Raw genomic sequence first — 17491 nt, forward strand, 5'->3', positions numbered from 1 at the left:
AGGCGGTGCGAACAAAGCCCTAAAGCTACAAATGTAGAATATGCATAAATAACAGGAAATTAGCTCGTCGGATGGGAGCAGAGTGCATGGAGCAGCAACAGGAAGTGGGTACACTATCACTGAACGAAATCATCCACAGGGAGGCAGAGCCACTTGTGTTTCCAATGTTAGACGTGGTGTTTGTAAACCAGAAGATAGGGCAATCAGGGTTACCTACTTCCTGCCCTGTTAGTTCACTGCCTCACTCTAAACAAATAATAACTGAGCAACTCTTATCCTGATTATTAAACAAATAATAAATGAGCAACACAGAGGCAAAGTACTGTGAGTAATTCAGAAGCAATATGTCACTGTGCCCTTAAGTGGGATTTACAATCTGGACAGCAGAATCCAAAATACTCACAAAAACACACACACACACACACACACACACACACACACACACACACAAACAAGCAACAAATAGCTCAGGTAAAAGGAGTAATGAATCTGCCTTCTAGTCTTTGCCTTCAAGGTACAGAATCAATAAGCAATTTCTGAATATATGGTATTGGCAATATTCTGTGCTAGATATTAAATGTACCTTCTCAACTCTAGTTTTGTTCCTTTTCACTTTTTCTCTTTTTTCCCTTCTTTCTAGAACTGAATATATCTAGTCAGTGTATAAGTCAAGAGACAAATGCAAAAGAAACCACACTGTAGAATGGATATTTTAAAAGGACATCTTAAAATATCTATTTTATTAATGGGTAAACTGAGATTGAGAACACTTTGAAAATTTGTCCAGGGTCAGACAGAGAATGAGTTAGGGAGAAGGGATTTAACTCCAGTTTGAACACTTTAAAAATCCATTGTTTTTATGCTGAGCAAAATACAGTCCCTGAAAACAATTTAAAGAAATTAAAAGAATTGTCATTTAGTTGCTAAAATTCCTTCTGAAAAAGGAAACAGTAAAGTTCAATTTCATGCCAGAAAGCATGTTCCCCAGGCACCAACTCATTCTAAAACAGGTGATTATTCAATCTGGCTGTAATATTACCCTCTCTGTTTTCCTCCCTGTTTTATGTTTTCATGTTAATCATTTTACTTTCTTTTCTTTTTTTAAGCCATATTCAATTAAGATTTGTAATTAGGTTTCAAATTTGAAACACATCTCTAGTAGAAAGCAAAGGACAAGAGTAGTAATTAAGGGACAGCTGTCTCATCTTTCTGGGGATGAAACAAGGCTTTTTTGTTTCTAAGTTATAAATACCAGAGAAGTTTTCAAGATTTTTTTTAAGAAATAGTTAACTGAGTAGTCAACTGAATTGAAAGATACTGAATTGATCTAAAAAAGTCAGTGTTCTTTCTGACACATGCTGAGAATCTTTCTTCTGGGATAAGCTTAGGTTAACTCCAACACTATGAACTTTTATTGCTGCAAATACAGAATCTCCACATTTTATACAAAACCAAATCATTTCTTTAGATTCTAAAGTAGGCACTAACCCAAGATATCTTCCTCTCTTTTAAAATTATGTGACTTTTACAAATAAAGGAGAATAAGTGCTTTCAGTGGAGAGGAATAAGATTCAGAGCAGCTAAGATGCAGATACTATTTTTTTTTTTGTGGTTTTCCTTTGATTTAAGAGGACAAATATTACTAACATTAACATAGAAAATTACTTCAGTTCAGTTCAGTCGCTCAGTTATGTCTGACTACTTGTGACCCCATGAACTGCAGCATGCCAGGCCTCCCTGTCCATCACCAACTCCCAGAGTTCACCCAAACTCATGTCCATTGAGTCGGTGATGCCATCCAGCCACCTCAACCTCTGTCATCCCCTTCTCCTCCTGCCCCCAATCCCTCCCAGCATCAGAGTCTTTTCCAATGAGTCAACTCTTTGCATGAGGTGGCCAAAGTACTGGACTTTCAGCTTGAGCATCAGTCCTTCCAAAGAACACCCAGGACTGATCTCCTTCAGAATGGACTGGCTGGATCTCCTTGCAGTCCAAGGGACTCTCAAGAGTCTTCTCCAATACCACAGTTCAAAAGCATCAATTCTTCGGTGCTCAGCTTTCTTCACAGTCCAACTCTCACATCCATACATGACCACAGGAAAAACCATAGCCTTGACTAGACGGACCTTTGTTGGCAAAGTAATGTCTCTGCTTTTGAATATGCTATCTAGGTTGGTCATAACTTTCTTTCCAAGGAGTAAGCGTCTTTTAATTTCATGGCTGCAGTCACAATCTGCAGTGATTTTGGAGCCCCAAAAAATAAAGTCTGACACTGTTTCCACTGTTTCCCCATATATTTGCCATGAAGTGATGGGACCAGATGCCATGACCTTCATTTTCTGAATGTTGAGCTTTAAGTCAACTTTTTCACCCTCCTCTTTCACTTTCATCAAGAGGCTTTTAGTTCCTCTTCACTTTCTGCCATAAGGGTGGATTACTTAGTAAGCTTTTACTCCAGTATTCCTTATTGGTACTTTCAGGTATTATTTTTACATGCAAAGTATAATCAGGATTTGAAGCAATTAACCATATAATTCAGGTCAAGAAAAGTCTTCTGCCTGAAAAGCTAAACCACTGAAGCAAACAGTTTGACTTTTTTTTTTTCTGGCTTGAATTATCCAGATTCTAGAAAATTATTAAACACAACTTAATGTGCAAATCCATAAAACAGGTCAAGTTACCTAAAAGCAGGCCAGCCTCAGGAGGATAAGGAACCCCTTAAAATGTGTATTTCTAAGACAGAAACTTCTAAAACAGTTCCTAATGTAAACCTGGAAATAATGGTTAAGTTATAGCAAGTTCAGTAAAGGTGCACACACACACACAAACACATTCATATACGTATATACTACAGAACTTCCCAGAACCTATGTTCATGCGTGTTTAAAGCTCCTAAGAGTGGTACAAGTATTCAGAAATTTTCAAACCTTTATGATCCCAAACCATTTTATATAGAACAGATCATGGAACTAGTATTGGGACTCACTGAGAACCTTATTGCACAGTCATAAGCCTTTCATGCTGTACACTGGCAGGAGATGTAGGAGGGTGGGGCTGGGTGGTAGATTTGAAAGCTTCTATTAATACACCCAGGGGACCAGAAGAAAGACCAAATGACATAGGACAGAAATCCCAAGGGCAAAAAGTGGCCAAGCGAAGCTGGTTTGAAGACGCTTCTAGCATAACCATGAAGACCCTATGGGACTAGGCTGATTGCCATATTCATGTTCATTCATTTCCTTTCTCTTTGGCTGCACCACAGGGGATGTGCGATCTCAGTTCCCTGAGCAGGGATCGAACCTGTATCCCCTGCGCTGGAAGCATGGAGTCATAACCACTGGGTCATCAGGGAAATCTCCATCTCATTTTTCAACACAGCTTCATCTTCAGCTTCTCTCCACCTCTGTGACCCTCCTTAATCTTGGTCAGTTATGTTCTTTATTCGCTGCTGTTCTTTCTACCTGGGACTCTTTCCTTTATACTTCGGCTCTTAGCTTAACACCATCTTCCACAGAAACATCCTCTGTTTAGTCCATCTGTAATAGATTCCTCTCTTCTTTCCCAGTATTTTCCCTACAGAATTTCTCTTCATAACATTTACCACACTTTTTGACTTTTGCATATTGACATTTGTTTGTTTATTTCATGTCATGTTCACAGGACTACAAGCACCATGAAGGCAGGAATAGACTATGCCTGTTTTGTCCAAATTTATGATCACCAAATATCTCATAGATGAGTGTTTGCCATATAGCAGGCCTTTTATAAATATGTGTCAATTTAATAATAAATAATAATAATTAATTCCTTCACATATCTCCCTGAGTGAAAGTTGCTCAGTCGTGTCTGACTCTTTGCTTACCCCATAGTCTATACACTCCATGGAATTCTCCAGGCCAGAATACTGGAGTGGGTATCCTTTCCCTTCTCCAGGGGACCTTCCCAACCCAGGGATCAAACCCAGGTCTCCTACACTGCAGGCAGATTCTTTACCAGCTGAGCCACAAGGGAAGCCCATGTCTCCCTTGGCCTGGCCTAATTGAAATCCTCAAAATTGACTTAATATATACATAGAAATAAGTTCCTCTTTAGGATATAATCATCTATCTATAATATGCAGTCACATACATTCTAAAACATCAAACTTGCATTTTTGTGAAATATTTTTATAATGGGGGCTGTAGGTTTGAATAAATCATCAATCTAAATCAATACTATGGGTTGATTATTGAGAACCACTCTCGTACCTGCTTTCTTGTATTCTTCAAATACTTCTACTCTTTTATTACTGCCTTGCTGATTTCAGAGCTCTGCAAAGAACAAAAAGACAAATGTTAGGATCTGGTGTTTCACCAGGAACTCCTCTTAAAAAAAAAAATTACTGGAGTATAGTTGCTTTACAATGTTGTGTTAATGTCTGCTGTACGGGAAAGTGAATCAGCTATACATATGCACATATCCCCTCCTTTTTTTGGACTGCCTTCCCACTTTGGTCACCACAGAGCACTGAGTATATTTCCTGTGCTGTACAGTAGGTTCTCATTCATTACCTGTTTTATACATAGCACCGATAATGCATACATGTCAATCCCAATCTCTCAATTCATCCCAGCCTTCCTTCCCCCTTTGGTGTCCATACGTTTGTTCTCTACATCTGTGTCTCTATTTCTGCTTTGCAAATAGCTTCTTCTATAGGAATGCCTCTTTCCTAGGTAAAATATTTAATTTGCTTGTAATGCCCATTCTTCCAAACTTGAGGACTTATGATCACAAGATTCATGGAATACAGCTATTTCTTATTTGTATTCAACTTAATCTTTGTTCAGCTCACAGAGGTCTACAGGAAAGAACTCTAGCTGACTCATTTATTTGCTTACATGCACCAAGCACTATTCTAAGTTTTTGGATCAACTCATTTATTCCTCATAACTACTGGGCAGGCAAGGGTTAACTCAGCAGTTGAGTTACTGAAATGCTACCTTTTCTAAAGAAAGGTCCTTCTTCAGAACTGGTCTTAGTCCAGCTCCTGAAAGATAACCTCTGAGCTCTTGGTGAACATTTATGGTGAACACCTGTTTTTGCTTGAAGAGGAGTGGCTGAAATCTGAATAGTGAATTCAGTCATCTGGTGCTGCAAGCTTCTGTGACTGACCTCTAATAAAGCTCTAGACACCAGAGGTCAGCTGAACTTCCCTGGCTGACCACATGTGACCACTTCACACATGTGGCGACACATGGTGGCTGAGAGAATTGAGGACATCCCCATGTGCCCTTAGGGGCTTCCCAGGTGACTCAGTGGTAAAGAATCTGCTTGCCAGTGCAGGAGGCAAAGGAGACATGGGTTTGATCCCTGAGTCAGGAAGATCCTCTGGAGCTGGACATGGTGACCTGCTCCAGTATTTTTGCCTGGAGAATCGCACGGACAGAGAAGCCTGGTGGGCTATAGACCAGGGGATCGCAAAGAGTCAGACACAACTGAGCACGCACACACGCAGGTGCCCTTAGGACATACAACACCTCCTAGAACTAACACCAAAAAAGGATGTCATTTTCATCATAGGGGATTGAAACGCAGAAGCAGGAAGTCAACAGATAGAATAACAAGGCAAGTTTGCCCTTAGAATACAAAATGAAGAAGGGCAAAGGCTAACAGGGTTTGGTCAAGAGAACATGCTGGTCATAGCGAACACCTTCTTTCAACAACACAAGAGACGGCTCTACACAAGGACATTACCAGATGGTCAATACCAATATCAGATTATGTTCTTTACAGCCAAAGATGAAGAAGCTCTCTACAGTCAGTAAAAACAAGACCTGGAACTTTTTGTGGCTCAGATCATCAGCTCCTAATTGCAAAAATTCAGGCTTAAATTGAAGAAAGTAGGGAAAACTGCTAGGCCATTCAGGTATGATGTAAATCAAATCCCTTATGGTTAGACAGTGGGGGTGATGAATGGATTCAAGGAACTAGATGTGGTAGACGGAGTGCCTGAAGAACTATGGATAGAGGTTGGTAACATTGTACAGGAGGCAGAGAAACCATTCCAAAGAAAAAAATGCAAGAAGGCCAAGCTTCACATATCGCTGAGGAAAGAAGAGAAGCAAAAAGCAAGGGAGAAAGGGAAAGATATACCCAATTGAACGTAGAGTTACAGAGAATAGCAAGGAGAGATAAGAAGGCCTTTTCAAATGAACAATGCAAAGAAACAGAGAAGTGAAACAGAATGGAAAAGACTAGAAACCTATTCAAGAAAACCGGAGATATCAAGGGAACATTTCGTGCAAGGATGGGCACGATAAAGGACAGAAACAGTAACAATCTCTTCTTCTCTATCAGAAGAAGGGATTAAGAGGTGGCAAGGACACACAGAAGAACTAAACAACATGGTCAAAGTGAATCAGCTACACATACACACATATCCCTTCATTTCTGGACTTCTTTCCCGTTAAGGTGACCACAGAGCACTGATTAGAGTCCCTTGTGCGATACGGTAGGCTCTCAGTAGTTATCTATCATACATAGTATCAGTAGTGTATATGCCAATACCAACCTATGACTGTGAGTATAACAGCTTTTCTGAATCTTGGGAACCCTTCTAACGAATAATTGAGACTAAGGGTGGCCTTTGGGATCCCCAGTAAACCACCCTGTGAGATACTATTACCCGTACAATATAGACAGTGAAGTGAAAGTCGTTCCGTCACGTCTGCCTCTTTGCGATCCCATGGGCTATATAGTCCACCAGGCTCCTCTGTCCATGGAATTCTCCAGGAAAGAATACTGGATGGTTAGCCATCCTTCTCCAGGGGATCTTCCCAGGGATTGAACCTGGGACTCCTGCACTGCAGCCAGATTCTTTACCGACTGAGCCACCAGGGAAGGAATTGGCAGAGAAAGGAACTGGACAATGAATTCTGAGGTAACCCAGAATTCCACAGCTAGTGTAAGTGTCAGTATTTAAATTTGAACCCAATGATCTGGTTTAGGCATTTTACCACCACTATGGCACGTGGTTTATCAAAATATTTATTATGTGCTGTTCAATACGTGTATTAAAAAATGCCACCTGGTTCTTTTTCTTATTTTGTTATCAAGGATGATAATTTTCAAATTGTAAATATACCATCAATTACCAAATTTAATTTTGTCTGTCAACAAAAGAGCAATAACTTTTATTGAGTTAAAGTTGTACTTTCTGCTGTATTTTATTCAAAACAAACTTTCTCCTAGTCATGTCAACAATGCAGATGTGATGTTAAGATTTTCTCACTCTCATCCTCATTATTTCTTTCTATATGGTTTTTAATACAGGGGAATGAAAACTACAGTTAGCTTTAAATCAAACACCAGGTTTTATTTAATTTGGGGAAAACAAAACACCTTATCATGGTTTTTCTTAAGATTTATAATATATTGAGTCTAAGAGATCCAGAACTGCCTTGAAGTGTTAGAAAAAATAGTTTCATAACAGGAGAAAGCATGAGACTAATCAGTTGCTAATTAAAGAAAATGTAAACCATCTACTGATTTCTAAACACAATGGATTAAAATAATATGCCAGTTATGTACAAAAGTCATGAGTTCACTATATTAAGCTTTTTTCAGGTAGACTCTGCAAAAAAAACACTTTGGTCTAGTTAATCATTTTCATTAGGTGTGCGAGGAAGCTTTATTCATTCGACTTATTTTAACACTGGAAAAAAACCATAATTCATTATCTTATCTTTTTAAATTCACCCTAAACTAAGCATAGCAACCTACTCCAGTACTCTTGCCTGGAAAATCCCATGGATGGAGGAGCCTGGTAGGCTGCAGTCCGTAGGGTCGCTAAGAGTTGGACACGACTGGGCGACTTCATTTTCACTTTTCACTTTCATGCATTGGAGAAGGAAATGGCAACCCACTCCAGTGTTCTTGCCTGGAGAATCCCAGGGACGGTGGGGCCTGGTGGGCTGCCGTCTATGGGGTCGCACAGAGTCGGACACGACTGAAGTGACTTAGCAGCAGCAGCAGCAGCAAACTAAGCATTGGACACTGTTATACACATATGGATTCCTGTGTCTTGTTCTTATCACTCAGACTACACATCTCTTCGTATTCTGAGGTGTCATGACAATCACAAAAGTAAGGAGTCAACCTTGCAGTGTGGATGTTCAGAGGCCAGTGTAGTCTCAGAGTGTCCAAACAGTCCTTAAAATAACTTCCAAAAGTACAAGTAAAGAACGCAGGGGAAGGGCAATCCCTCACATAGTGATGATGAAATACACGGAATGTAAACTGGATAACTGTGAAAGTAGAAAGAATAAATGTTTATGATGCAGAAGTATCAATGGTGTTATGTGAGCCTGAGTCTTTCATACTTGTTTTTTCCCCTTTATCTTGTTATTTATTACTTCTCAGCCCCCATCATGAAACAAGAACTAATTTACCCGAACCCACCAAGGTGTTGGGTTGTCTTAAATAAATATCTCACACAGTGAATGCAAACAGAAGCCCTATTTAACACTTATCATTGCCTTCACAATAAATGATCAAGTACAATACTGGCCTTAATTAGGAAATAAAATTTTCTTTAGAAAATAGAAAATTCTATCTTAGACAACTTCAACTTCAATAATATTCAACTAAATTGAATATTATTGATTAGCAATAAATCAGGCAATATTTTTAAATGGAGTAGCCTCCATTGGGCTCTACTTTATGCTTCCTGGGTTCCTATATCCATCCCCTGTGGCCCTAAATGGGGCAGACTCTCATAACTCACATTTGCCCTCTACTCAGGAGTTCTGGTGTGACGGGGATATAGCCAAAGTCAGAGCTGGATAGCTGCCTTTTCCACATTGCCCCATGAAAGCATGCTGGGCTTGAGATGCTTTGTTGTTGATCTCAGACAACCTGGTGACTCCAGGTCAAGAGTCCCATCAGTGAGAAGTTTGGGGATAATATGCCAAAGGCAAAGGCTAAGCGGGGTGGGGTTTAGAAAGGACTAGGAAGAGATGACATGTATGTCAGGATGTTGTATAGTGTGGAGATCCTCTCTGCTTCTGAAAAAACTCAAGTATTTGTCCCCTAAAAGATCCAGCAGTTAAAACCTGTTTCACGGATATTATACATTATATACACACATAGGAAAATTACTAGAATCTATCTGTCTCTGAAATAGATGTGAAAATTTAACCCTATCTCAAAAGTAGACTTTTTAAAAATTAAATTTTAATTAAAGGATAATCACTTTACAATACTGTGCCTCCCTCTTAAACCTTCCTCCCACCTCCCACCCCTCTGGGTTGTCACAGAGCATTGGATTTGAGCTCTGTGCATCATACAGCAAATTCCCACTGGCTATATAACTAAAAGCAGACTTTTAAAATCTTACTTTTGGTCTTCAATTTCCACCCCTTACCGTAAAAACAAAATAGGATTTACAAAACTAAAAATGAGATTATGCTCAAGTGCTGACAATCATCACATCAACTAAAAGACTACAAACAATTTTCTACAAGAATTTAGACAATGACTCAAGAAAACTCTCAGGATACAAGATAAATTTGCAGTAACAACTTCAATATAACAGCAATAAACAGAAAGTAAAATTTTTTTCTTAAATATTTTTTTTTGTTTTGTTTTGTTTTTTCCCCATTTTAATTTTATTTTATTTTTAAACTTTACAATATTGTATTGGTTTTGCCAAATACCGAAATGAATCCGCCACAGGTATACATGTATTCCCCATCCTGAACCCTCCTCCCTCCTCCCTCCCCATACCCTCCCTCTGGGTCGTCCCAGTGCACCAGCCCCAAGCATCCAGTATCGTGCATCGAACCTGGACTGGCGACTCGTTTCATACATGATAGTATACATGTTTCAATGCCATTCTCCCAAATCTTCCCACCCTCTCCCTCTCCCACAGAGTCCATAAGACTGTTCTATACATCAGTGTCTCTTTTGCTGTCTCGTACACAGGGTTATTGTTACCATCTTTCTAAATTCCATATATATGCGTTAGTATACTGTATTGGTGTTTTTCTAAATGCAACGCCCAGTGGCATCAACCATCCTGACTCACTACAGCAGTAACAACAAAACCAACAAAGTACTTATGAATAACTCTGTAAAAAAATTATTAAAAGCTATAAAGGAAATAAGGAACTATAACACATGCATGAGTGGGAAAGTACTTACAACAAAAATATCACTACTCCTGAAATTTAAATTTTTAGCTCAATTCAAATCAAAATTCTAGTAGGGGTAATTTTAGAGTCTGTCAAAACTTTCTAAAGTTTACTTGAAGAAAGTTATGGATCATAAAGAAAATTGTGACTATAAATATTAATGAGATGTTTTGTTCTAGCTAATGATAAAATACACTGTTGTGACACAACATTTAACATAGTACAGAACTGGCTTAGAAATTGTCATGTAAGATACCCCAGAAACATCCTATTTTATGCATTTATTCAACATATATTTAATGCCTGTCATATGCCAAGCACTATGCTAGTTATTGAAGGGAAAACGTAATTCCTGCCCTCAGAAAATTTGAAGGGGGAAAAACTAGCTATTTTCATTTTGATAGAAATTGATACAAATGAGCATAGGACTTTATGAAAGCGCATAGAAAAGAAATCTAAATTCAGGGTATCATAAAATGGACACCACTAATTAATGAAAAAGAAATTGTTTAATAAGTAGTGTTGAGATAATTGCCTATCTTTTGAAACAAAAATCTAATATGTCCCATTAGATATAGATATAAATTGCAAACACTTTATGGAACTAAATACAAGTGAAATGCAACATTAAAAATAAATTAAATGGAATTGATTATTTATATGTCCCGTTGGAGAGGGCAAGTCTACTTCTGAAGTACATAAGTGCTAAAAGAAATTAGAAAGAATAAGACAGGTTGATTGGACTATTAAAAAAACTTCCCTAGGTAAAAAACATAAAAAGAAAAAATTAAAAAGCAAAGCAGATGTGAAATTATTTGCAGCAAATACAATACATCGAAATCTATTTTATATAAACACTAAATATCAAAATCAAAATGCAGAAAGAACTCATTAATGAACATAAGGAAAAATGTTCAACTTCATTAGTACTCAAGGAAATAACCATTAAAACAATGATCAACAATATTTCATCTAACAAATTGGCAATGAAGAGAAGATGTTCATCTATGGTGCCATTTTGAAATTGTTTTGAATGCCACTTTTCTAAAACCTTTAAGAGCTCTAAAAGTATTCCTATCCTGTTGCAGAAAATCTTGAAAGAATTCTCACTATATAAAATTCATACAAGATGCTTATTTCAGGCACATTCTATTTGAATATCCACTAATCCATAGCATTATTTAGATAACTGCTAGACAAATATTCATCATCCTGTCACAGGTACCATACCCAGTTCAGAGGAGGCACACAAGAAATGTCTTGAATATTGAATAGATGAACTAATGGGCTTATTTCTTCATCATTAAAATAAATAAAAGTGGGGCACTGGCTTCTTAAAAAAAGTTTTCATAGTCTTTGATCTCAGTTCAGTTCAGTCAGTTGTGTCTGACTCTTTGTGACCCCATGGACTGCAGCATGCCAGGCCTCCCTGTCCATCACCAACTCCCAGAATTTACTCAAACTTATATCCATTGAGTCAGTGGATATAACACTATCAATGAACACCCGGGACTGATCTCCTTTAGGATGGACTGGTTGGATCTCCTTGCAGTCCAAGGGACTCTCAAGAGTCTTCTCCAACACCACAGTTCAAAAGCATCAATTCTTCGGTGCTCAGCTTTCTTTATAGTCCAACTCTCACATCCATACATGACCACTGGAAAAACCATAGCCTTGACTAGATGGACCTTTGGGGTGCATGTATCTTTCTGAATTAGAATTACATACCATACCTCAGGCACATGAAAATTTTTGGTTTAGAAGCATGCACTTCACAGAATCTATCTGGCAATCCATTCTAAGAGCTGAGATCCCTGCCCGCCATCAGAGGTAATGGGGGCAGAAGACCCACCATCAGACTCAGGTGAAGGCGGTGGATCCTGTGCCAGCGGCGGGAACTGGGGTTGTCCAGGAGCAGTCAGTGCTCATGTGTATCCACTGGGTTAGAGTTCTTGAGTGGGCAGCGTCAGAGCCTGAGCCAGTGCTCTTTAAGGCTATAATGGGTCCTCTGCACCTCTGTCTACATCAGCCTTTTCCTCCATCACACAGGCAGACACACGTACACGTCTGTATATATGTATATAATCATACTTTATAACTATGTTGGTATCAAGATAGATACAGCATCATACAATAAAAATTCTTCCAACCTAAAAATTCTTTCTCCTTCAGATTTTAAAAGAAATTAAGATATTTTCATGGCCCCATAAAATCACTGTAGGTCATTATCAGCATGCCTACTGGGTCCCTGAGAGAAAAGTCAGTCCTACCTAATGTTTTCAGGTGAATTCCTTTTCTCTTAAGCAAGCTAGACCCTATTCTGTGTTTGCAGCTACGAAAACCTGGTAATACAGATGACTAAACTACAGTGAAGTTTTCCTTCTTTCAACTTTCTAGGAGTCCTCAAATTTTTTGGAAAAGCATGTATTAGGCATTAAAGACAAGATGACGTGTTAAGAAAAAGAAGAAACTCTGACCCAATTAACATATCTTGAGCAGTTAACAGCATGCAGTTCACAAGCATATCTCAGAATCTCAAGCTAGAAAGGGACGGCAAAGATCACTGTGGAAAAACTGTCACGTAGTCTTGCCACCCATCTGTCATCTGAAACACCTCTACCCCACCTCCTGACCAAGTTTTCACAATCATCGATACTGAGTTTAGTAGTTCCCTAACTCAGGGAGAAAATATCAGAAATTCTGTCTCTATTTATCTTTGACCATTAGAAAGCTCTTCTTTAAAACTGAATCAAAATATATTTATTTAGAAAATTTTCTTTTTTTTTTTTCACCCTCTGAGTACATCTCCAACATCTGAGAATTCCTTATACTCCCATCTTGGATATGCAATATCAATGCCTTAAAATCACTTTATAGCAACCAAACTCAAAAGACCTTTGTATCTACTGCACACAATTGCGGAGGAGGCGATGGCACCCCACTCCAGTACTCTTGCCTGGGGAATTGCATGGACGGAGGAGCCTAGTGGGCTACAGTCCATGGGGTCACGAAGAGACGGACACGACTAAGCAACTTCACTTTCACTTTTCACTTTCATGCACTGGAGAAGGAAATGGCAACCCACTCCAGTGTTCTTGCCTGGAGAATCCCAGGGATGGGGGAGCCTGGTGGGCTGCCGTCTATGGGGTCGCACAGAGTCGGACACGACTGAAGCGACTTAGCAGCAGCAGCAGCACACACTTGATGCTTTGATTCAGTATCAGTCTATCATCCCCTTCTGCTCCAAAGCAGAGATATGAATTGCTAGATCATAGAAACTGTCTCTTCTCTCTCTTCAGACCACAAACTCATTATTTCTTTGACTTCCATCAGAGGAAAACAAACTTGTACTGGGCCATTGTTTTAAAAGAAATTTGGAACCCAATACAAAATTCACACGTTATTGTTTGGAAAAGAAAATATTTCTACTTCTTTGTCTTTCTTGAAGAAGCTAGGCAAAATGAAATAGTAAAAACTGTTCAAAACTAGGAATTTGGCAATACAGATTCTAAGTCCTGGTTCTGCTAACAAATCCTATATCATCTATAAAATCCAGGTCCTTCCATCCCTTAAGGGATAATTAAGATTCTTAATATCTAATAACTGGATTTCTAATAAAGAATTAGATCTCTAAGTCACTACCAGATTAAGTAAATTTAAAATAAAACTACTGAGCAATGTCATTGCATTTGTATTTAAGATTTCCTTTTAACCAATAAAGAGAAATATTAAATGGGATTGGAATCAAATGCACATCACCATTAGTTATCCATTTGATTGATCACCATCAGGTATGCATTTTGTCTGTGTGTGTTCTTGGAAACTGACATTATCAAGCAAGTGGCTTAGTCACTCTGAATATGGAATTCCAGCAGGGAGAATAGGGAAAAGAGAGAATGAGGATCACCAGAAAGCCCTATATGAGCCAGGTCTGTACTCTCACATTATGTGCCTGAGGGCAAGATGGCTTGCGTAGCCATAACAATACTCCTTTCTAAGGAACCAGGATCTCTGATGAACAACCAGCCATCTCCATGACAGCCTAATATAAAGATTTTGTAGGTTTCGATTAGACCAAGGCAACTGACAAATATTTGTCTATACCAATGCCAGAGGCTAAATAATGAAGTAGAGAAAATGAATGATTTGGTATTGAGGGCTTTGGTAAAACTGGCATCACAAACAGGTGACGATGAGGATAATCAGAATGTGGTGATTATTAGCTGCAAGCCCTTCACAAAGGATAGACAACAGAAGTCCAGGACCAAAGCAGCTCTGGATGAGAAACGTCAGAAATGTCTCTGACACATTAGGACATATTCTAATATGACATAGAAGTCATATGAGAAAAGAGAATTAGTAGGATTGTTATTTTCAATCCTATAACTGAACTGCGGTCTTTTAGACCAGTACTTCTATGACATGGTGCAGAGATCAAGTTGTCAGGGATTGGAGGATAGACAGGGGGGGTACAGTCCCTCATTTTGCCAGTGTAAAGCAATCACCCCATTTTTCTTAAAGCAGGGCCAGCCAGATTAAAACCTTTAAAAGTCCTGAATTTCAAAAACATTCCTATGCACCATCTCCTACCTTGAAGTGAAAGTGAAAGTCGCTCAAAGTTGCTCAGTCCTGTGGGACTCTTTGCGACCCCATGGGTTTATACAGTCCAGGGAATTCTCCAGGACAGAATACTGGAGTGGGTAGCCTTTCCCTTCTCTAGAATTTCCGTGCCCCCACCTTATATCATTTGAAATAAAAGCAATTCTAAACTATATAGTAAGTGTAAAAAAGCCCAATAAAATTTTGATTTTTTTTTTCTCAAATACACACACACACACACACACACACACACACACACATACTTCTCTTCCCTTATAGGTTATTACAAAACATTAAGTAGAGTTCCCTACACTATACAGAAGGTCCTTGTTGGTTTTATATTTTTTTATGTAAGTAGTGTGTATATGTTAATCCCAACTTATTAATTTATCCCTCCTTCTACTTCCCTTTTCCCTTTGCTAGCCACAAACTTGTTTGTTTTCTGTTTGTGAGTTTCTTTCTGTTTTGGAAATAACTTCATTTGTATCTTTCAGGGTTTTTTTTTAAGATTCTACAAAAAAGCAATATCATATGATATTTATCTTTCTCTGGCTTACTTCACTTGGTGTGATGATCTCTACATTCATCCATGTTGCTATAAATGTTATGTCTTTCTTTTTTATGATGAATCTACTTTTCCTGACTCTTTTCACTATCACATCTCTTCATACATGTTAAGAAATTAAATGTTGATTGAGTAAATGACTCAATGAAATGAAATGAAATGAAAAAGTCAACAGATCTATACATTAAACAACATGTTGCATACCAGAATTACTTGGGGATTCAAGAGCCTCAGTCAGAATATTTGGGATATTTTGCATTTTGAAAAAGCTCCCAGATGATTTGATTTCATCAGCTTTGGGAAAAAACTGATGGCTGATTCCACCAAATCTAAGGTAAAACTTTTAAATCACATTTCAGACAAAAATACAATATGGTTGTAATTACCCAAACATAAATTGATAGGCCTATAGTTTAGCACCAGAAGGTCGAGAGATTATTGGAATCTACTTCTTAGAAGATGTAGTGAAAACCTTTTAGGAAAGGACATTTGTTCTATTTGTGCAGTCTAGTGTGTAGGAAGTAGTAAAAAAAGATTAATGGTGAGTGAGCCTCAAAGTAATAATCATCACAGTAACATTACTTTTAGTACACTCATGAGAGTGAGGAAACAAGAGAAACAGTTAAATATTAGAGATTAAAAACATGGTAGCAATATGTGGGTATTAGTTGCAAAATCATCTTAAATTAAAATAAAGAAAGCCAATAGCCTACAAGAATCCTAGTGACTGCATACCAAATTCCTTACTATAAACCCAGGAAAAATGCAGGCTGTGATTCAAAACCATAGGCATGGCTAATAAAGGGAAACGATGATATTATTGTAGGGGAAATGGTACACGCTTTTATTTGTTTAAAGTTCAACCAGCTCTGTCAATTTGGATATAACACAGCTTTGAAATTTTGCTCTTTTGAGCAGCTTCACACACAAGCAGTAAATACTACAAGTCAAATGCCATAAACCATCCCTGTAAAAGATCACCTTTCAAAACGTGGTCAGACGAGCAGAGTGAAGATGACAGGAAAGCCCTCAAAATAGCCTACAGATGGAGTATTATCTAGGAATAAAATGTTTTCCCTCAAAAACAACTTTGAAGATTACCTTTCAAGGAATGTCAAAGCAAATAAAAACACTTTTTTTCAATATATCAAAAGCAAGGAGCCAGCTAGAGATTCAGCAAACCCATGATTACAGTCTGTCAAAGATAACTTAGGACTTAGAGTCTTAAAAAATAAATAAATAGGAGAAACAGACTAAATCTGATAGGATGCTTTCTTTGAAAGGAATGGCGTTAAGAGATCCCATGTATTGTCCCCTAAAAATGTTAGATTAGAGGTGCAGAATGAAATAACTATATAAAACTCATCGTAGCAGATTAGCATTTTTGAGGATTCATTATTTTCAAAGCTGATGCCTACAAACAATATCTCATTATCATCCTTGCTTTAGTTGTTTCCATATTAGAAGGACTGTTTGAGATCCAAAGTAGTGAGGACAAAAGAATAGGATCAAGGACCAAGAATAGAATTATCCTACGGAAGATGGGATCCAGAAAGCTATTGAGATGCATGCTATTGCAGAGTTCATAACAAGAGCAATGAGAAAATCACACCTTGAAAACCCCAATGGCTCTAGAAAGAGATTTCAGAAACCGGGGTTATGTTTGAGTAGCAAAGGCACAAAGATCGGTATCAAAACTCAGAATGTTACTGGGTCGATTTCAATGTGGTTCCATAATTGTAGATGGAAGGCTGCCATTGTGTTTCCCTAAAGCAGTGCTGTGTCAGAGCTGCTGCTCCAGCTCATATGAGTCATATCTCCCCAAATCTGCACTTCGTAGTACCATGTTAATAGCTTGAAATGAGCCATGGGAGTACTTATTTAGAAAATGGGCAAATACTAAAAACCAGAACTTTTTGTTAGTTTCGTTCTTTAGAGAGCCAGTTTAACAGCATATCTCTGCCCTAAAGGGACAAGGTCAAGACATTTATGAAGAATGACTCCAAAAGAAGAAACAATTTAGAGGACACATACTAAAGAAAATACAAGGATGATGATCCAAGAGCTCATTTGGGTCTATATTAGATGTTGTCTAATTAGATACAAAATACTTCTGAAATAATGCTACGCCATTCAGGGACGATGACTCCAAAAG

General features: G+C 38.2%; 1 protein-coding gene across 2 annotated transcripts in view; it reads right to left on the reverse strand.

The window, feature by feature from the left end:
* INPP4B (inositol polyphosphate-4-phosphatase type II B) overlaps nt 1-17491 on the reverse strand; it is an 850869-nt gene that overhangs the window by 451360 nt on the left and 382018 nt on the right. For both annotated transcript variants that reach the window (XM_027567415.1, XM_027567414.1), the window contains exon 3: nt 4248-4310. The gene's annotated coding sequence lies outside the window, so the exon portion shown is untranslated. The remainder of the gene's footprint in view (nt 1-4247; nt 4311-17491) is intronic.

The sequence above is a fragment of the Bos indicus x Bos taurus genome, chromosome 17, assembly GCF_003369695.1.
Source record: "Bos indicus x Bos taurus breed Angus x Brahman F1 hybrid chromosome 17, Bos_hybrid_MaternalHap_v2.0, whole genome shotgun sequence".
In the NCBI taxonomy this organism is placed as follows: Eukaryota; Metazoa; Chordata; class Mammalia; order Artiodactyla; family Bovidae; genus Bos; species Bos indicus x Bos taurus.